Here is a 22,696-nt window from a genome sequence, read left to right on the forward strand (position 1 = left end):
GCAGAACTAAAGGGTTCAGGCAGTCTCAGCAGTTATTTGTTTCATTTGCTTTGGGTTCTCAGGGCAAGCCTGTGTCAAAACAAACTATTTCTAAGTGGATTGGGTTTTGTATTGCTTTCTGTTCCCATCATGGTAAGGAGATTCCAGCTGGGATTAGGCCTCATTCCACTAGGGCTACTGCCACTTCTACAGCCTTTTTAAGGGGGGTGGCAACTAAAGATATTTTGGAGGCAGCTACTTGGAGTTCAGTGCATACTTTCTCTAAGCATTATCACCTTCCACTTTACTCTAAATCTAGGGCTGGATTTGCAACTGCAATTTTACAGGGCATTTTGGCAGCTCCTACTGCTTTATAGTTTTGCCATCCTCCCTTACCTCTGCTTTGGGATTCTACCCAAGTGTAAGGACTGCAGCAATGTGAGATGAAGAACATAGTACAGTTTTGTACCTACCATAAATGTAGATGTTCGAAGATCCACATTGCTGCAGTCCAATTTACCCTCCCTCCTTCCCCTCTGTAGTTTGAGGCGGTTGTGTGGGTTGGGTTGTACATATTGTGTATATTGTATATATTGTACATATAATTAGTGCAAGGGTGGTTGGTTGGTTTTTGCTGTCTTTTGGTTTTGACCTTTCTTTTTAGGGTCTTCTGACATCTGGGGCAAGAAAAGACTGAGGATATGACGTCGGTCATGCGCATTTGTACCCTGACGTCCTGATGTCAGTCTTAAGCGCCTTGACCGACGTCAGCCTAATACTTTGATATTCGGGCCGACCGAGGACAGCGGACTACCCAAGTGTAAGGACTGCAGCAATGTGGATCTTCGAACATCTACATTTATGGTAGGTACAAAACTGTACTTTTTCTTGTCCAACTGATTCAACACCTTTTATGACCAATCAATCACTCCAAAACTGTTAGGACAGTAAGAGCAAATTGGTTTATAGCTTGGACTTTGTTCCTAGATGTCAACACTGTTTTCAGTATTAATTTAAGTCTTCTAAAATATTCCATACTAAGTTTTATTCACATTTCTTCATGTTTTATTGTTGATCCTTCATCAATTCCCAAATATTTATACACTCCCTGTTACTCAAGCTCTTTTATAATCACACTCCTGTCCCAAACTGATGTTTTCTCAGTGCTACAGCTTTCCTGCTTTAAAGGTTGCTTTTGCACATTTATCAAGACCAAATGACATTCTTGTATTATTTGAAAATGTTTTGACCACTTACAGTTGTGCTTTCAGTTCCTCATCTGGTGAACTATATGTACAGTTTTAAGTCATCTACAAAAAGGAAGATGAGAAGCCTTTACACTTCATTGTTTTTGGGAGCCAAATTGTAGCCATGACCTAATTTGTTAAATATGAAAAACTGTAGCAAAATCCAGTGAACACCACTAAAGAACGCTTCAAAACCAAAATGTTAAACTGAAAATAAGGAGCGTAGCACCATAGGCATAAAAACAACTGAACATTTTAATAACTTGTAAAAACCAGAAACCGGGCAAGTGCTTTCGGCATATGCCTTCTTCAGCTCCTGCAAACAATATCTGAGTGGATCTTTTTAAAAATATTGTAACAAATGGTATTAATAAAACAATTTAAAAAAAAATTCAACATACAAAGAGTCAAACAGTGAATTTGCATATGAAGTAGAATGCTTTTATTTATGCTGAACGTATGGTAGATTCGCATATAAAGTAAACGCCTCTATGTTGAATTTTTGAATATGTAAGATTGTGTTTTAATCTTGAGGGCCGTTTACTACGAGCCAAAACACTCCAAATACTTTGTATGTTGAGTTCAAGCTGTTTTTTAGATTTTGTGATTTTGATAGAAGTTGATGCCAGATGTCCTTCATGGATGCATCTGCAGTCATAACAACTGGGTTGTCCTGTCGTCAGGCAGCCCTTCGGTCGGCCGGATTCCAAAGTCCGGGTCCGGCTTCGGCTGATGTCGCACTTCACCCGACGTCATCTCTGCTGGTCTTCGGGTATAAAGGCATCAGCCGACGCCATTTTCCTCAGTCTTTCTTGCCGCTGGCCAAGCAGAAGCTGTTCGCAAGTGCCGGTCGGTCAGATCCAGAGATTACTACTACCGAATACTACTTCAAGACTTCTAAAAGCTAAGTACCCCGTTGGGGACTCTTTCTTGCCTCAGCCGATGTCAGAAAAAGTCAATAACTGTTTAACTTGTGGGAAACAAATACCTCATAAAGATTTCCACTCTTACTGTTTGCCTTGTTTAGGCCCAGACCACGACGTAGCAGCCTGTTCGGCCTGTGCTTCTTTCAACCGACGAACGCTTAGGCGTCTGTCGGAGTTTGCTGAACAGTTTTTCGGCTCAGATTTTGCGTACATTATGCCGTCGGATCCTCCGACTACCCAAATTGTTAAAAAACGCAAAGAAAAAGACCGACACTCGCGGTCTGCGGTTTCGGCCGAAACCATGGTTAAGCAAACCGCGAGTGTCAACCGAGAAAACTGATCAAAGTACAGCCGAATCAATGACTACTACTGAAGTTCCTGCTACTTTACTTGAATCGGCCTCAGAAATTTTACCTACAACAGTGGTTACTAGTGACTTATCAGACACCATTCCTTTGGATGTCTCTACCCCAGCACGTGGTGCTGCTAGGCCTCCTGCAGCCATGTCTATTAAGGCTTTTGCCAGGGCTAAAGCAGCCAAATCTACTAAATCAGTGCCTGTTAAACCCCCCTCAACCAGGCCCACTTCTAGTTCACAAATGCTTACACTGGCAGAAGATTTAATATCCTTAATTAGGGGATCTCAATCTCACCCTGACAGGGCCTCTCAGCCCCCAGAAAAGAGACCTAGAGCAGAGCCCCCCGAGCCTGCGTCCTCTGATGATTCTGCGGATGACTCAGATATTACAGACCTCCCAGAGGCTCCTTTCTCCAATTAAGAAGACTCAGATGCTGAAGAATCCATTCCAGCTGCTTCTCCACCAGAAGAATTCTCCTTTGGGGAAACCTTACATGCCATGCGAGAACAATTCCAATGGCAGGAACAGGATTTCTCAGATTCCAGAAAAAGACTTAGGACTTTTCTGCACCTACCACAACACAGGCCCTTAGCTATACCTCCTGTCCTCCCTGTTGTGGACGATGCATTTAATGATGTCTGCACTGCACCAGATTCCTTACCTCCAGCCCCTGCCAAACCAGACAGATTTTACAGGGTGCCAGACACTCATCATCACCTATACAAGGCCCCACTTGCAGACCCCGAAACTATATCCCAGGGGCCTAAGGCAGTAGCCTCGACCTCAGCAAAAAATCCTATTCCTTCTGAAAGGGAAGCCAGGTCTTTAGACAGATGGGGCAAAAAAGTTTACACCTCTGCTACTCTCTCAGCTAGAGCTTTAAACTGTCAGTTTCACATGATACAATACCAAGAGTTTATGCTTGATCAGTTAACTAAAAAGTTATCCTCTGATGACTCGATAGATAAGAAATATGTATTAGAAATGGTAAATAACACACAACAGGTTAGTAACCATTCCTTAAAATGTGGCTATGATGCACTGGAGGCTTCATTTAGATCAGCCATGACTGGCACAGTGATAAGAAGACATGCATGGCTGAAGGAACAGGTCTTACCGGATCATGTTAAAGCTAAGTTATTAGATGCTCCTATGGATAAGGCCAGTTTGTTTGGTACACCTGCCCAGCAGGTAATGAAGAAAATGGAAGAAAAGGCAAAATCTGTACAAACGGTTAAAGATTTCTTGCAGGTTCAGCCCCCAAGGTTTAGCAGGAACTGGCCTGCCAAAATTGGTCCTTTCCTGACTCCACAAGATCCCAAAGGGGCAGGAATAGACGTTCCAGAGGCAGAAATCAACCCAGAGGGGGTGCCTACAGAGGACGACAGTGGCAAGGTAATAACAGAGGCAAAGACACAGCCACTACCACTACAACTACACAATCACAGTGACTTGATTCTAACTCCGCCTACCAGGGAACAAATAGCAGCACCATTAGGCGGAAAATTAACCTTATTTTCGAAGAACTGGCACTATATCACAAAAGACAAGTGGATTTTGCAAACCATAGACCAAGGTTACCGGTTCCACTTCCACACTTTACCAGTCAAAAGAGGAATGCCAAACCTGCCTCCAAAACAAAAAACAGAAGCTCTACAGCAGATAATGCAATTAACAAAGATGAGAGCTGTGGAAAGAGTACCAATAACAGAACAAGGCAAAGGATTCTACTCCAGACTGTTCCTAGTTCCAAGAAAGGAAAAAAGTTGGAGACCTATTCTCGACCTGTCCACCTTAAACACATACATCATTGTCCCAAAATTCAAAATGCTGACCCTACAGCAGCTTCTTCCCATGCTGGGCAAGGAGTGTTGGCTGGTAACTCTAGATCTCAAGGAGGCATACCTGCACGTTCCCATTCGACCAATTTGCAGAAGATACCTCAGATTTCTTGCAGGATCAGAGCACTATCAATTCTCAGCATTGCCCTTTGGCTTATCTACTGCGCCCAGAGTATTCACAAAATGCCTGGCATCAGTAATCGCCACTGCAGACTACAGGGAATCCAAATTTATCCATACCTGGACGACTGCCTGCTACAAGGGGACAACAAAAGCAAGCTGACAACAGATTTACAAAGGGTCATATACTTGCTACAAGCACTGGGATACACAGTCAATTTACAAAAGTCAAGGCTGATACCATCCCAAACAAGGACATTCTTGGGCTGAATTGGACACAGTAAAACAAATGGCATTCCTAACTGCAGAAAAACAAAAGAACTACCTCTTTACTTCTTGGCACTAACAAAACAGAACAAGCTAACAGCAAGAAAAGTTCTGCAGGCCTTGGGCTTCATGGCATCATGCATAATCTTGGTTCCACATGCCAGACTGCATATGAGAAAACTACAGTGGTACCTAAAGAATTTATGGTCCCAACACAGGCACAGCCTAGAAGCAGAAATTCCACTAATCCCATGCCTAAAACAGGAGTTCCTATGGTGGGCTCAAGCATGCCAGTCAAACCCAGGCCTACCCTTTCACAACTATCAAGCAAGCCAAACCATCACAACAGACGCCTCAGACCTAGGATGGGGGGCTCACATGCTGGACAAATGCATACAAGGATTGTGGACGCAGGACCAGCTTCACCTGCACATCAACCTAAAAGAAATGCTGGCAGTAAAACTGGAAATCCAAAAATTCAGACCATTTCTCAAAGAAGGCCATTTGATGATAAGGACAGACAACACCACAGTCATGTGGTACATCAACAAACAGGGAGGCACTCATTCATACCCCTATGCAGAATGACTTTGGACCTTTGGAACCTGGCACTCAGCTACAACATCCAGTTACAGGCAATATTTGTACCGGGAAAGGAGAATACTCTAGCAGACATGTTAAGCAGAACCACCTCGGATGCTCACGAATGGATGCTACACCCGGACATCTTCAAGACCATCTCAAAGAAATGGGGAATGCCACAGATAGATCTATTCGCTTCCCCTCTCAATCACCAGCTCAAAAAATTCTGCACAAGGGCATTCCATCCACTTGCATGGAAAGTGGATTCGCTCTCCTTCAGCTGGAAGGGTCTGACAGCATATGCATTCCCACCTCTTCCCTTGATACACAAGGTATTACTAAAAATCAAGGAGGAACGTCCACGGATAATCCTGATAGCTTCGAACTGGCCAAGACAACACTGGTACCCATTGCTGAGGAGCATGTCTCGGGACAAAATGTGGTCAATACCCCTGATGCCTTTGATGTTAACTCAGAACAACTACAGCATCATGCATCCAAACCTAAAAACGTTGCAACTGACTGTGTGGAACATCACATAGCAGCAACTAATCCAGATCTTTCCCAAAGGGTTAAAGACATTATCCTTGAAGCCCGCAGACCTTCAACAAGAAGGAACTATGCAGGAAAATGGAAAAGGTTTGTCATTTGGAGTGCTGAAAGAGGAAAAGATGTGTCGAATATAGATATTGCTAACATTCTGGAGTACTTGGCAGAGCTTCTACATACAGGCCTGTCCTATTCCTCCATCAAGATACATGCATCAGCTATTTCAGCAGAATACAGCTTTGATCCACCTGTCTTTTCACATCCTCTACTCAGACAGTTCCTCAGAGGGATCAAGAATGTAAAACCTCCTAGGAAACCACCATTGCCAGCTTGGGATTTGAACTTTGTGCTAGAAAAGTTGACACTGCACCTTTTGAACCAGCAGCAACAGCAGACCTACAGCATCTATCATGGAAAACTGCTTTCCTACTGGCAATAACCTCAGCAAGGAGGGTTTCTGAACTTCAGGCCCTAATGGCAGTACAACCCTTCCTAATCTTCCACCAAGATAGAGTGTCTATGAGGACTAATCCTACATTTATGCCTAAGGTGGTATCCAGAGTGTCTTTAAACCAGGCAATCCACCTACCTACCTTCTTCCCCAACCCACAAAACAGAGGGAAAGAATGCTGCATACCTTGGATGTACATAGACAGCTACGCTACTACCTGGACAGAACAAAAGTAACAGAAAAACTGACCAGCTTTTTGTAGCCTATGCAACAGGAAGGGAAGGAAAAGCAATTTCCAAACAGACAATCTCCAAATGGATAGGAAATTGCATACGATTCTGTTACTCCTTCCATGGAAAACCAATTCCACAGAACATAAGGCCTCATTCTACAAGGGCAACAGCCACTACCACAGCCTTCTTACGAGGAGTGGCAACCAAGGACATTATTGAGGCGGCTACTTGGACCTCCGTGCATACATTTGCCAAGCATTATAATTTACCTCTGTATTCCAGATCCCGAGCAGGGTTTGCCACTGCTGTACTGCAAGGGATCCTAACCACACCATAATCTATTCGTCCTCCTCCCCTAGTTGGCTATGGTATTCTACCCAGTTGTTATGACTGCAGATGCATCCATGAAGGACATAGTACAGTTTTGTACCTACCATAAATGTAGATGTCCGAACTGGATAGCATCTGCAGTCAGGATTACCTCCCTCCTTCCCCTCGGTGGTACTCCTAGGGTATTTACCCTCCTAATAGCTAGCTGGTGGGGGGAGTCTCTTATGGTGTATTTGTTTGTATATATGTACATACATGCTTATTTTTTGTGTTTGCCTTCTATCTCTTTGGGAAACATTGGCATTTACCCAAAATTTAGCCTTCCAAGAGGGCAACTGGCATCTGGGGCAAGAAACACTGAGGAAAATGGCGTCGGCTGATGCCTTTATACCCGAAGACCAGCAGAGATGACGTCGGGTGAAGTGCGACATCAGCCGAAGCCGGACCCGGACTTTGGAATCCGGCCGACCGAAGGGCTGCCTGACGACAGGACAACCCAGTTGTTATGACTGCAGATGCTATCCAGTTCGGACATCTACATTTATGGTAGGTACAAAACTGTACTTTATGAAGCATTTATGTACTGACGCTTTTTGTGAAAGCATATGTGTAAGAGAGAGTGTTGTTTTAGTGCTGCTTAATTGTTTTATTAATACCATTTGTTACAATATTTTTAAATAGATCCACTCAGATATTGTTTGCAGGATCTGAAAAAGGCGTACGCCGAAAGTGCTTGTCCTGTTTCTGGTTTTTACTTATTACAATTTTCATTGTTTTTATGCCTATGGTGCTACGCTCCTTCTTTTCAGTCTAATCTGTTAAGTAGACAACTTAAAGAATAGCAGTGATGACAGTCACCCTGGAATTTGTATCCCTGGAGTAATAATTTGTCCTTTGTCATGGCTTAACGGCAGAATGGTTTGTCACTGTTCCATGGTCGCTGTAATCAGTGTAGGGTGCATCTTCTACATTTTTAAGCACTCTCTTATCCATGAATGTGGGATACTCTTGAATGCTTTTTTGTAGTTTATCTATGCCATATTTGGATTGTTCCCCTTTTTACAGTTTTCCATTATGATTTTATTTAATAAAAAATTATTCTTTGTTCCATATGACTTTCTTTTATTACCCTTTTGTTCTATTGCCATGATTGAGTTTTCTTCTAAATGACTATGAACTATGTTAGCATCAATTCCGGTGTATAGTTTGTACGTCATCGAAAGACAAATTATTGGTGTATAATTTTTAGGATAGCTTGCAGTTTCTGTCTTAAGTATGAGTATCATTTTTCCTATTGTTAACCAGACTGATGTCTAGTGATGGTGCACATATAAATATTTCTTGCGCGTGGCTATTTCATGTAAAAATGTTAATACTTTTATCCAGAAGTTAGGTTCTGAATCTGGGCCAGGGATTTTCCATTTAGGAGCTTTTCTTAACTTTGTTTCAACCTCTCTGGCCATTACTTCATCCCATTTCATATGCTGTATATTTGAACTTCTTAGTTTTTCTTTTACTTCTATCCATTTAGCATCTTTGCTCCACAGGATCTTCATAGATATTTCTCCAAAATGTATCTCATTTCTTTTTTTAGTGGTGGTTCAGTTCCTTTTGCCTTGTTTCCCAATTCTCTATAAACCTTTTTTGGGTCATCAATAAATTGCTTATTTTGTACTTTAAATATTATCTGTGTGTCTTCTATGTTTTCCTGCCAGTGCTAATATTTTTATATTTGCGGTACTGCACAGTAGATCCTGATCTGTTCTGATACTGTGCATTGCTTTCATCATGTCTATCTTTGAGTATATTTGTTAATCTGTTCCCTCTTCTATACTCTAACAGTGACATTTCTTGTCGTAATTGCTTTGTAGTTTTCTGTATTTGATACTGCTGTGATGGCATTCGATTTCTCCCCTTCCTTTCCCATACTACCCTGTGTTTTTGTGGTAAGAGTTTATCTGTTACTAATCAGCTGCACAGTAATATATCATATTTACTTCTGTTATGTCACATGAATCTGTATGGACCGCCCTAATTACTGTATTAATTTGATTTATCAAATGTCTTAAGTTTTGGGGGTTTATTGACCTTCTGTAGTCTTTCTTTTATTGATCTTAATATGTTTGTCTGTTTCTATTAAGTCAAGCAAATTTTCTTAGATCATTTTTTTCTAAACTGAGACCACATTTTTTGTACTCCATTTCCTGCAGGCATTCTATAAAAGTTCTGGAGCATCTTCCTGTGCCACATTCTCTTCAGTTTCATCCTGTGCCATATGTTGCCCTTTCATATGGGAGCTCATTGGTCCATCACTCCACAACATTGGCTGCGTCAGATTTGCCACAGTTTCCTGTTTCTTCTCTTGCTGTGCAACTCCATCTGAACTTTTGTACTGGTTTCCTATGAAAGGCTCCAAACTATCTTTATATGGCAACTGATTAGAAGTTTCCTGCTCCACAGGTTTCTCCTTAATTTGGGGATCCATTGATCTATCCTGCTGTGATGTTATCTGAGTTGGATTTTCTACACTAAATCCTTTACTTTGTAGGTAATCCATAACTTCAGTTTCTATTTCTTTAACTTCTCCTCTTCTATTACCAATCCTCTTTTTCTTATTTTTTGTATTGTAAACTTTTTCATGTCTGGATGCTTTTGCCTGCATTTCTCTTATATCTTTGGTGCTGCTCTTTGTGTGTAGTTTTGCTTTCTCCTTTGCATACATATTACACCATATTAACTCTTTTTCTTTCCCATGTCTGTATTTCTTCAGATGTCTCCCGCTCCTCCTGTTTCTCCTTATCCTTGTTCCGGCATGCTGTGATGTAGTCTGTGTTAGACTTCCTGCACTAAATCCTTCACTTCGCAAGTATTCCATAACTTCAGCTTCTCTTTTTTAAACTTCTTTACTAATCTTCTGTGCTGCGTTCCGTCTTTATGGTCTTATTTTTTTTTATTGTGAATTTTTCCATATCTGAATGCTTTTGCCTGTGTTTCTCTTCAAATATCGTTGGGGCTGTGTTTTTTGTGTCGATTAATTTAACTTTCACCTTTGCATAAATATTGCACCACATCAGATCTCTCTCTTTCCCATGTCCATATTTCTTTTTTTATACCTTTCAGAAAGTCTTGATTTTTATTCATTATATTTTTGCACTTCCTCAGTCACTTTTTTCAAACAGCCCAAGGTTTCTTAGTCTCAATGTTTTTCATAAATCTGTTGTATTAATGAGCACAAATTTTTATTTGAAGCTTCTGACAGTTTTTCTTGTGGAAGTATTTTTCTTTCCTCTAATTTCTCTCAATATTTTTGTACATCTTTTGTCTGGAAATTCTGGGTTTCTTGCATAATAGTAACATAAATAATTTCTTTCCTATCCTCAATAGTCCACTCTATCGTCTTTATGGCTCTCTTGGCTTGTCAGTTTTTGTGGACTGTTAATTCCTTCTACAACGGGGGGGGGGGGGGCATCCTCCCCTGTGCCTGGCCTAGCTCCATAGTAGGAATTTTTCCCATGTCTTAAGGATTCTACACTGTCATTTTTTCAGTCCTGGCACCAGTATGCCTACCAGAATTGGCCCTTTTTATTCTAGGTCTTGTGCACCTGGCTGTCTTAAAATAAAAAAAAAAAAAAAAAAAAAAAAAACTTCTGCCCAAGATAGTCTATATATCAGTGTTGTCCTAGTGCGGTTTTGTGAAAAATAAGGTTCCCCTCGTGAAGATACTCACCAGGACTTGAGCATGAATTCAATTCCAGTTGCTTGCTGACTTCTCTCCATTTGGACCCTTCATGTTTCATGCTCCCTTAATAGCATGAAACATGACCTTTCAAGACCCACTATTTGCATTACTCAGTCTTAGCCTCAAAACAGGCTTTGTGCTTAGTGAGTGGAAAACTGCAAATGTTTTCTCTCTCTCCACTATGGTGGGCCCTTCCGTGGACCTGGGAAACTACAGACCTGTAAGCCTGAGTAGTCTCATACTTAAGGCCATAGAAAGAATATAAAATGAAATGATAAACAGTAACACAGAAAGCTTTCAGACATTGGATCCAACCCAGTTATGTTTTGTCATTGGAAGGTTATGCCTTCTCAGCCTGGTGGATTTCTTAGAGAATGCCACCAAAGCAATGGGCAAAGGTACAACTGTGCATATTGCCTAACGTGACCTGGCCAAAGCAGTGGACACAACACCCCACTCTGGAATTGTAGGCATGTTTATCAAACTAGGTATACATCCCTCACATCACCTATTGGGTAGCCAGCTAGGTAGCGCATTAAGAAGTCAGGATAGGCAAGTTTACTGCCTCAAAAAGGCCAGTCACTTAGAGTCCCTTAGGGCTTGGTGCATAGTCCACTCCTTTTTTTGGTGTCTGCTTCTCTGAAGTCAAGATCAACGTCATAGGCCTTTGACTGACCAAATTTGCAGATGTTAGCAAACTTAAGTGCAGTCGTAGAATATCCCAAAGATGCAAACATCCTCTTAAGAAGGCCTGATCCTGACTAATAATTACTGGTGCAGGAGTTGCGGTCTAAACCTCGATGCAAAAAATACATGATAATATATTTTGGAAAGACGACCACTTCTGAAAATGACTGCATTGATAAAACACCTTCTGGTCAGGGTTTTGGAACACATGTAGACAGAGACTTGGCCTTTGACTATTATGTCTACTATAGTAAGGAAATGGTTCTGTGTTGTGCAACTTGTAAGCAAGGGTAGAGCATCTAGGTCCAAAAATGTCATTGTTCCGTAGTACTCTGACCTCATCAGATCAGTCATGGAGTACAGTGCCCCCTTTGGTATGTACCTGACCAGGCATGTCCAACAACTAGAGCATCCTCCAAGATTCCTTGGAAAAAGAATACGTGGTATAGAAATCGATGTCCTACTCTGACCACTTCAAACTCTATCCTTGTACTCTGTCTCTTACAGACTGCTGAGGGGTGATGTATGCTTGCCCTCCAAAGTAGCAACTGATCCAGCCCTGGTGGACCTGTTGTACATTGTAAACAAACAGCATCAGAAATTACCCATTCTAGGTGTCTGAACCTTGTCTGCAGCATAAGAAGATCTGTTGGAGTGACAGCTGGGCATCTCAGCACTACCCCATCTCTGGAACAGGCTTCCCAGTCATGTGAAGCAGAGTTCCTCCCTGCACTTGTTCATGTGCAGCTTGGATCACCTGTGTCCATATTAGAGAGAGAGAGAGAGACTATGACTGCTCAGTCACTCATACCAAATTTATATTACCTATAAAATGTTTCATCATAACCTGTCAGATACAGTTGGGCAGCATGGCTAGGTTTATAAAGGCCCTTCAGGGTCATTAGCCTAGTAATTGCCTGTGAACAGACTTATTAGCTAGATGTCTGTATAGCTGGATCGACAGAGTGAGGAATGCTACTTACTAGGCTTGCTGTTGTCCAGGTGCAGTACTTTGACAACTTCACGTATGTTTACATTGGAGCTTAATTGCTACCTTTTGGCCCACTTTTCAGCTGTTTCAAGTACTACTTTAGACTGTACCTACCTCCATTCCTAAACTGCTTCACCTATCTTTGTTTGTAGCAAATAGGTTTATCGGTGTTCCGTTAGATATGTTTGACATGAACAAACTGATGCAGGACTGTGTCTCCGCAGTACTTTAGTCGTTACTTGCCTTATTCCTGATATTAACTGCCTCACCATAACCCTCTGTCCTTCCTACTAAGTATGCAGCAGTCTTGTTCCTTCCATGTACCCTTTTGGTTTTCATAGCAGTTGCCTTGCAGTGCTGAGTTACAGGCCATGCTGAAGTCAGAGTAGATCATGTCTGCCACTACCCTCTTCTCAAATTCTCCTGTAACCACATCATAAAGCTGATCCAGGTCTGTTGGACAGCTCTTTCTGGCTATGAACACTTTTATTGATTGCTGTCAGAGACTTTTGTACTCTTAATAGTAACCAGCCTTCTGAGAGAATTCTTTCTGTCCTGACTTTCCGTGCCACTTTGGAATTAACAGGCCTGCCGTTTCCTGGGTTTTACCTGCTGTCTTCTTGTACAAAAGGTTCACAGTTGCTGTCCTTCATTCAGTGTTTAAGTACTTCTGACATGGCTAGTGATCTGTGAAAAACCTTGGACAGGGGCTGCACCTACGCATATATGCTTCACTTCTAGCCAAAAAGTGATCTTTTACTTAGATTTCCAGTCATAACCGCAGTCATAAGTCATAACCGCAGACATAACCGCAGGCCAAGTTTACATTCCACTCACCAGGACTTGCTGCCAAACCATTCAGCTGTTCAGCAATCACAAGTGGCACCTTCTGAGCTGTGATAGCAGTGGTGGTGGCTCCTCTGCTGTGGTCTTGTGGAGCGTACTGATTTCAATGAATATCTTCTGACACTGTAACTATAATAGGACATGTGGCACCCAGATGTGGCCAGGAAACTGAGGATTTTATCTCCTAACTTTATAGAAGCCTGGCTGTTGGTTCCTGCTACAGTGCTCATGGTGTACTTTTTTTGCATTTTTTTTCTGCAGCAAGTCTTGGGATCTGCCCTGTCCAGTAAACCACATTCCTGATTCCTCCAGATGACAGTATTGCTGACTTGTATTGCTGCACCCTCCATCTCAGATGAGAGGACTAGGCATCACTTGCTGTGTCCCACCCCCTCCCTACAGGTCATGCAGTGCTGGACATACTGATTGAATCCCAGTTGTATAGTCAAAATCAACCCCCATGCCAGCCGACCGCAACTGATGGTCTTAGTTAACAGTCTCTGTTGCAGCATCCAGTAATGTCAGCATTTCCATACAAAAGTGAAGTTTACACATTTCTCTGTTTAAAAAAATGTAAACAGACATTTGTGGCTGTGGAGCCACTGGTTTATAAACTGCTTGCTTTAATACAGCACTGAAAAACAGTTGAAAAGCTTGAATTGGGTGATAAAGGAATTTGGTTTAATGAGTATGTTTGGCAGCTTAGAGGGAGTGATGAAATGGGGCCTGAGTAACTGTGCTTGCAGTGTTGAAATACAAAGTCTTGCATGACAGGATAACTAAAATTCAAATAGTGCCTTGGCATTTGCTGTATCACTAGGTAGTGTTCTGCAGTTGTAGCAGGTGAAACATGCTGCCAAGATGAAATTTCTGGAAATGTTATTTTGACATGAAAAGAACTGAGTTAAGATGGCAGTACCTTTAGTCTCAATTGTGGAATGAGACATTAATTATCAAAGTCTGTGTACATTTTTATGAAACAGAAGAGAAGAATCTGCATAATGATATAATCATATTGGAGTTTGTGCTCTTGTTTCCATGATTTTTTAGAAGTAGATGTATTGACCGTGTAAAAGTTTTAAACTACATATTATGGGGAATGTGACCTTTTATACCAAAAGCAAGGAGAATTTGTTGGCTATTTAATAGGTTTTCATTTTTGTCTCGTATTGAAGTGCTTTACATACTCTGCTGTAAAACATTTTTTAGTGCATACAACATGCATGAATAATTCTGTATCAGGGGCAGAAATGTATTTTAAATTCATTTACAAGGTTTGTTGTGGTGTATAATACATGATTTTTTTTTTACGGGGGGGGGGGGGGTATGGGGTCAGGACTGCCCTAGTGATTGTTGGTACATAATTCATGTAACCTGCAGCAAGGAGCTACCCTGCCTTAATCCTTAGGATGCCACAAGGGAGGGAGGAGGTGGGATTTGTGTTGTATATGTTAGCTATGTCACAGTGGGATTCATTTCATTTGCTTCTGGAATGTTGATGAGTGTTGCTAATCAGATTTGTTTATGCGTATTATATGCAGGTATTCTTGAAAAATAATTAACTGTTTAATGCATCCCTGGAATAAGCAAATGATATGCAAAGCACTGAATCCTAAGATTTGTAGTAAAGGTATAGAACAAAACAGATGTAAAATGGCCACAGGATAATCTAATCCATATAAAAAGTGTAACTCCTTTTTTTTTTTCCCTCCCCCTTAGAGTTGATATCAGTAGAAGTTACGCTCATTTTTCTTGCATGTTTGTAGTGGTTAAGCCCATTTCTTGCTGGTGTAGTAAAAGCGTGAATGGTTTTGCATACGTGGTACACTTTTATTATGGCTTATATTTCTCATTTGTTTCTGAGCAGTGATTAATAGAATGAATTTCCATTTAGAAATTGTTCTGGTGATTTTATGATGGTAATTGAACCTCGAAATATGGGGTCTATATTATAAAACCGAAAACCCGTTTGAGCGAATACTACAAAAGCGACACATATAGCCCAAACCGCAAATACGCCATACCCCCTAAACCGCAAAATTTAAAATCTCGAATCCTCAGTCAGCCAACCCCACCGTGCGCTACATACTACCTACCCAAACATAATAAATAAACCACATACATACACTAACCAAACCCTACTTCTAAACCTACACTAAACCTTACATACATTACTGTCTATGCATTTACCTTAACCCGCAGCCTAACCCTAAGGTCCATAACTATCTCACACTTACCCCTCGGAGATATACCCAAACAAAACAAATTAATCCACATGCATACACTTAACAAAACCCTACTTCTAACCCTACACTAAACCTTACATGCATTAACTATCTATGCACTTACCTTAACCCTAACATCTGTAACTATCGCGCACTTACCTAACGGAGCTATACCGCAGATGGGCCAACCATAACAATTCGACATTTCGAGTTTTGCGGTTTTGGACGTTCGTCATTTCCGTAGTTCACGCAATATGTGTCGCTGTTTTCCAATCCGCTCAAACGGATTTTCGGGCTTCTAATATAGACCTGAAATATGCTATGTTTTTTCAGTGTTTTATATATTTGGCTGCAAAATATTTGTTGACAACCACAGAATTTATATTTGTGTGCTTTGTGGTATAATTTGGTTGTTTAAGTTTGCAGTACCTGTTTTATTTTAAGTACTGCCATTGCACTGCTTTCTATAATTGTTGGAAGTATAAAACAGTGGTTACAGTAATGAACTGTGAATGTGCTACAAAATACAAATATTTAATTCACAGAATATCCAATAATTCATTGAATGTTTAGGAACATATTAGGACTCTTGCATCACTCCTGAAGATAGCACATTGTAACTACTAAGCTTCAGGTGTTTACCAAAGACATGCATTTTCATCTATGGTCTGAGTAAATTTGTTCATAGAAAGTGACCAAACTAGTGGGCTGTTTCAATTAAACTTTCAACTTGGCTGTTTTACAAGCTGTTTGAATTATTGAAAGACAGAAGTTGCATGATCTAGTCTGTCCGCTTTAGTGTATGGACTAGTTACCACAGGTGGCTGCCATACCAGCATCTACAGGGCTTTCCCAAGCTCAAACTGTTCCAGTGAGTCTTATAATACACAACACTTTCTTCAAGATGTCATTTTCTGAAGAACCAGATGCATACAGGGTGATCCCAGCTCAGTAGTGTAACCACTATTTATACATCCAATTTGTCTGACTTAATTTATCCCTTACATTACACGTTTTGATCAGCTCCAACACGGCGATCCTCCCGGCTTTCACCAGCCTAGCGAAAGATTTCAGGGGGAGGCAATACAGCAGCCAAATCTGACCTTACCTTTTTGGTCTTCATAGCAGTTGGCAGACACTCGGGACGGCACAATTCTTCCATTGCAACCTGTACCAACAACTTAAGACGTTGGTTCTCCCGGTAACTAGACAAGGAGGAGAGATGATTACGAAGGGTCTCTGGGACAAATACTTGACAACTTGAGCACATGATATGGTCCTGAGATGTATTCAAACAAAAAAAGAGACTGCTCAGGACTGTCCTTATGGGGAGTCTGTCTCCTATACTGATATTGTCCCTTTCTTGATGACATATAACCTCACAAACAAAAGGAAATAAGTGCCCATTTGGGGTTTTCTTCTTGTCTTGTCTGAAAACTGCTTGGTAACCAACCCAAAAGGAGTGGCTGAGGATGACGTTTGGACTGGTGGCAAAGACGTTCTAAGGTATGTGCATGACCTTTTTATGCCCAGTGCCATGAGCAGGGAGCATACATGTGACATACGACATCCTTTAAAATCCTAAGGCTTTGCTATACTGGCCGGACATTGGGCTACCCTGGACAGGGAACCCCTTTAGTAAAGAATATTGCAGCAGTGAAGAGAGGGACATCTATTGTTTGTGTAAGATTTTACACGTTTATACTGTCTGGTTTCACAATATTTGTGAGATTTGCTTTCGTATGACCTTTATTACCCCTCCAAGGTTCATTTATTGGCCATTTCAGCATGTCTGCCCATGGAGCCTCCTTTTTCAAGGCATTCTCTTTTGAAAGGGGTTTTACTTGAGGCCTCCATGAAAACCGGTGGCCAGTTCTTGGCATTCTAATTTTGTTAGAGAAGCTAACACCTGCTCCATATGAACCAGCTAACCTGAGGTTCTTGCTCTGAACTTTATGAGAAGAGGTATGCGAGTTGCAAGCTCTTATTGTGAATAACCCTATCCAATTTTTTTTTTTTTTTTTTTTTTTTTTTTTACAGAGATAGCGGGTTAGTTAGTTATTTTTTTGAGAACTAATCTATCTTTTTTGCCTGATGTGGTATCTGATCCATTCCATTTCCTTTACTGATCCTAAAAGATGAGGTAGAAAGGATACTCCATACTTTGGATGTTCACAGACAACTTGAACACTACCCAGACTGAACTAAATATTACAGAACTTCGAATCTGCTGCCGTTTTCTTGTGAAGATAAGAAAAAGGAACAACCTGTGGCACTACAGACTGTTTTGAAATGGTTGTCTAAGGATGTTACCTTTTGCTATAATAACCACAACAAATTTATTCCAGGCAGGGTCAGAGTTCACTGTGCCAGAGCTTTGGCTTCATATATGGCTTTTTCGAAAGCGGTGGATTTTACAAGTTTTCTAGAAGCAGCAACTTGCTCATCTACATATATTTACAAGGCATTACAAGCTTGATTCCGCTTCTAGGTCTAGATTAAGCTTTACTAGGACCATTTTCAAGGGGCTCCTGGTCCCTGCCCCTTCCACTTCCCAGAATTTGTAAGCTATAGTATTCTACCTGTATAGCTATGGCTACTGCAACATTGACCAATATGAAGAACATAGTACAGTTGAGTAAGTAAATTTACTGTAACAGTGGATCTTTGAATGATCAGTGCTGCAGTAGTGTTCTTTGTAGCATTGTTCTTTCCGCCCCCCCCCCCGGCATGAAAGCTGTGAAGGGCTTTGCACCCAAACTTGTCTTTTAGTCAGCTCAGCACAAGCTGCCTGACAGTTTGGGTGCATGGAAAGTGCCCTGAAGCTTTGGAAGCTGGCTGGCTGTGTTATCCTTGACAGGTTATAATCCCTATAGCTTAGGCTACTGCAGCAGTGAGCATGAGCATTCAAACCTCTACTGTTATGATACACTTACTTACACAACTATACTTCCAGTAAAAGAGTAGATTACCATCGTTTTGATTAGATTCTTAATTTCACATGGCAGTACAGCTGGCTAAAATTTACCTTGCTGTCAGAATTGCAGCAGCCACCAGAGTATTCCTGAAGTGTTTACTGTTTGCAACTTTTGCTTTGTGAATGGTCTTCACAGGTTTCATCCTTAATAGCTCATTCCTCTGGCATTTTATAGAAACATGTGCACGCAGTGTTATACATTGAAACAAAGAATCAACCTGCCACAGATTTTACAGTCAGTTCAACTTGTGGAGTATTTACTGCTGTTGGCTACGGGTCATGGCAGAGTTTTTTATTTTTCTCTTTCTGGGCAGAACCTGTGAGCTTTGTCAAGCAGTGAGTATGCTTAAAATGTTTATACCATAAATGGCAAGGAATCCTTACTGATTACATGCTTTTTGTCAGCAGCCTATCTTACGGTTCTCTGTGCTTTGTTTCATATGATGTAGATACATGTATATATTTGTGCCTTTTGGAATAAAGAAATTAATTTTAGGCTGCTTATTTTTTAGCAGTGGGCTAGTGTTTATCTTGTGGACAGAGGGACAGAGAAACTGACTCTAGGAGTTCTTTTAATCCTTTAAAAAGTTTGAGATCGTTTTTACAGGTACATATTTATGTGTAGTTGAAAGATGGAGCTATGGAAATTGGAGTATATACTAAGCAAGGAGATAGAATGTCTCCACCCCTCTGTAGAAGTTTTTGGGTCTAATAGTAGTATACTATCTGCCAGATTTAACTGTGAATATTATCCTAGTGAGAGGTAGTACCGTCAGGGGTGGTTCAGTCTTTGTTGCACCCTGACTTTTTTCATCCATGTGATACTAGTCAGTACTTTGTACAGCACAGACGTCTGATAATTTCACTGGAAATATGAAAAAATGCCTAAGTAGCTCTGAAGATTAACAGTTTTGGTTAGCTAAATGGAGCCTTAGTGGTATTGAAAATGCCTTGACTGCTATGAAAAGACCCATGTAGTCTAGCAGTAAAACTCCCCCTGAACCTGGAACCATTATGACTCTGGCTGCAAGTTTGAACTTCAGTATCCGTTTTAGAGATGATGTGGCGGCTGGTATAAAAGATTTGTGCCTCCAGGCATTATGACGTCTTGGCAAAGCTTTCTTCCAAAACCTTTTCAACTATGCCCCCGTTGCAGTCCCTGCATTGTTTAGAGTGGAGATAAGTGCCTTGTTGTGTAGCTCTTTCTTGCAAAGTTTGAGGACAACAATTAAATTATTTAAATTCTCCTCCAGATTTTTTTTACAGCTTTAAAATAGTTTTGATTGCAGTTTTTCTGTTTTTTTATCTCTTCCTTTACTTAACCTGTTGAGGATCTTCATCTTCCAAGTTTATTAATGTGCTAAACCCTAAACACAATGCAGAAATTAATAAACAATAAAATATCAAACAGAAGTAAATCCATATGTATATCATCAAAATAAAACGAGTAAAAAGCAGGGACAAACTCAATAAAATACTTTAAAGTACAGTAGACAGCATGGTATTAAAAGACAAAGTTCACAGTTTGTATCAGATATCAGATTGTCACATAGGAAAGTGCAGCATTTTGCAGCGCCACTCATTGAGATCACCTCAGCTATGTAGACAGTGTGTTCCATAAGTTTGGCATTTGATAAAGGTGCAAGATCCCGCTGTTGTGGTGGCATAGAGGAGTAAAACATTGACTGTGATCCAGGCGACCTGGGTTAGATTAGTAGCTCAGGCAACTGACGGATCGGCAAGGAAGGATGGGCATGCCTATCCTGGTGGGGAGTGGTGATGAGAGGGTCCCCTGCAATGTTCCCTGGCGGAGGCTGGAGATCTCGTTGGGAGGAGTTGTGGTTCAAAGAGGAGGTAGAATGCTCTTGGGATACTTGACTGGCTGCAGCACCCAAGTCTGGGGGTGGGTTACAGAGATTTGCTGGTAGACCCGGTGTGGACATGGGGCACTGAGGTGCCACGGCAGTACAGTGACAGATGGGGACCCCGCTCCCCCAAAAAGAGATAAAGGCACAAAAGTCACAGGACTTAAAATCACACTTGTAGAAGTGTCAGCAACCTCACCCCACCCCGATATTGGATACCGTTTAGGAAAAACTTGGTAAATCAAGGCTAGAACCTAAAAAAATCTTCAGGCAGCAGCTGGAGTTCACACACAAGTGGGGGTAATGTGATAGTAGCATGAAACCTCATAACCGGACTGTTTAATTTTGGAATTGCTGCGAGAGGTCAACTTCATTGTGAAATTCGTAGCTACTGGGCAGTACAGTAATCCAGATGAGAAGATACCAAGGCATGCACTCCACCAGGAAGGTCTGTAGGCAGGATAAAGTGCTTCTCTTAATCTTGCCACCCATTTTAACTGACTTCTTCTGCCCTCTGCTTCTCCACTTTTGTCCTTTGACTTTGCTATACCTGGGCTTTACCTGAAGTAGGTTCACAGTGGATCAGTGCTTTTCCCAGTTAACAAATGTAAAGTTGGTGTATTAGTTAGGTTAAAGAAAAAAAAAACATATGGAAGATGACCTTCATTCATTTAGCCAGCTAATTGTTTCCTGAGATAGGGAAGCAGAATCACTTGCTAGCTTCTGAAACTTAGTTCTTTCAGTTTAGACAGCTGTCAAAACAATGCCCAAATCTCATGATCTTGACATGAATTTAGTGTTTCACTGTTATAAGTGATATTGAGGGATAAAGTTGGGACAGGTAAATCTCGCCAAGTGCCATGTAATAACCACAGCAGCGGTCTTCAGAGGTGCATTCCAGATCATATAACATTTCTGAAGGGTCAGGTCAACATTGGTATCCCTTCATTCCCCTCTGTGTCAGCGTTTGAATGGCCAGGCCCTTCTTTGTTTCTTACTCATTCCCTGGCCCTTGTCTCTGCGCCAGTGGTCTTCTAGTCTACTCTAATCCCAGGACCTGTCCCCTTGGTGCTGTCATGTACTCCCACTCTACAAGGTGTTGCATCAGACACTAGACTGTGACTGGATTGATGTCAAGAAGGTTAATGCTTCAACAGCTCGCCACCATCTCGCAGGCACCATTCTCTTTGGGGCTCCCCATTCTGTCGGGTTCGAGAATCATCTTCTTGGCACAGTCCATCTTTTCAGCTGGAAAGATGCTTTGGCATCGGATGGGTGTTCCTTGGATCCGGCTCACATCAGATCCATCTTAAAGGCAACCCGTAATAATGATTACTTCTCTTCTCAGGGGAGAAATAAAGGCTCTCATAGTGTCAGCGCCACCCTTGGATACTCTGTCTTCTGCACTTCATCTTCTTCATATGTCTATTCTTCAGAGCTGAGGGCCTGGCCTCAAAGTCTGCAACAGCACAGGGTCATGCCATTGAGGACTCTCATTCACCGCTTCCAGTGTACCAAGAAAGAGGATCTTAAACGGAGGCATGTTGACTCCCTTTTGGAGTTGGTGACATTAGACATGGAGTCAGATTATTTGGCAGGTTTGCTCACAGCCCCTCCTGAGGATGTCATGTTTGGTGAAATCCTTGAGTTAATGCCCCAGACATGAAATTGGTCTTCAGACTAGCTTTCAACATAAGGAGGTCTGTTTTGAGGCCTATGGTTCCTCACCCTCCTCTTGGATGGTCCCTCCAACAAACCATCTAGCTTGACTGTTGGGAGGTCTTGGCAAGACCCCGACACAAATCTATTTCTAGGAGGCCATGCAAAATACTGATACCCCATCCAGGACAAACAGCCTTCTACAAAGGGTCCCCTCATTGTTTTTGGTTCAGCCGCCACAGTAATGGAAACAATCTTACTGAATCGATGGCTCTGGTCCCGCCAGCCTAACAGGGAATCATAGGCTATGGACAGATTAAAGAAGAAGGTGTAAGCTTCAGTTACATTTGCTGTCACTGCTTTGAACTGCACCACTTGTATAAATCTTATTTCAAAGGGACCTGGTGCAACAGGCATGGTTAACTTTGAGAAGGAATCTTACACCAGATTCAGGCAACCTGCTGTAGGTTGCTTTGAATATTATGTACAATATGTTGAACCTATGTAGCTGATGGAGCAGGTAGTACAGTGAGGGCAGGCATTACCATGAGACACCTTCCCTTACTTTATCTTTGTTATTTTGTGGACAACTTCAGGGTATCCTTTGCTTAATGTTCCTTGTGAATGGTCTTCAGAGAGTAAATACAAAAGTGTGAAGAGGATGGTAAGATGCTTTCTGCAGTTGAGTCAGATTCGATGAACACCCAGCAGTCATACAGTAAGAACCAAAAAGGGTCAAAATTGTTATGGTCCAGAAAGTCCAAGTGACAACCATTTGTCTCCATTTTGGATAGGGATAGTTGCAGCAGAGGCAGCCCTATTA

Source organism: Protopterus annectens, chromosome 11.part0 (assembly GCF_019279795.1).
Source record: "Protopterus annectens isolate FY-2018-M chromosome 11.part0, PAN1.0, whole genome shotgun sequence".
NCBI lineage: Eukaryota > Metazoa > Chordata > Ceratodontiformes > Protopteridae > Protopterus > Protopterus annectens.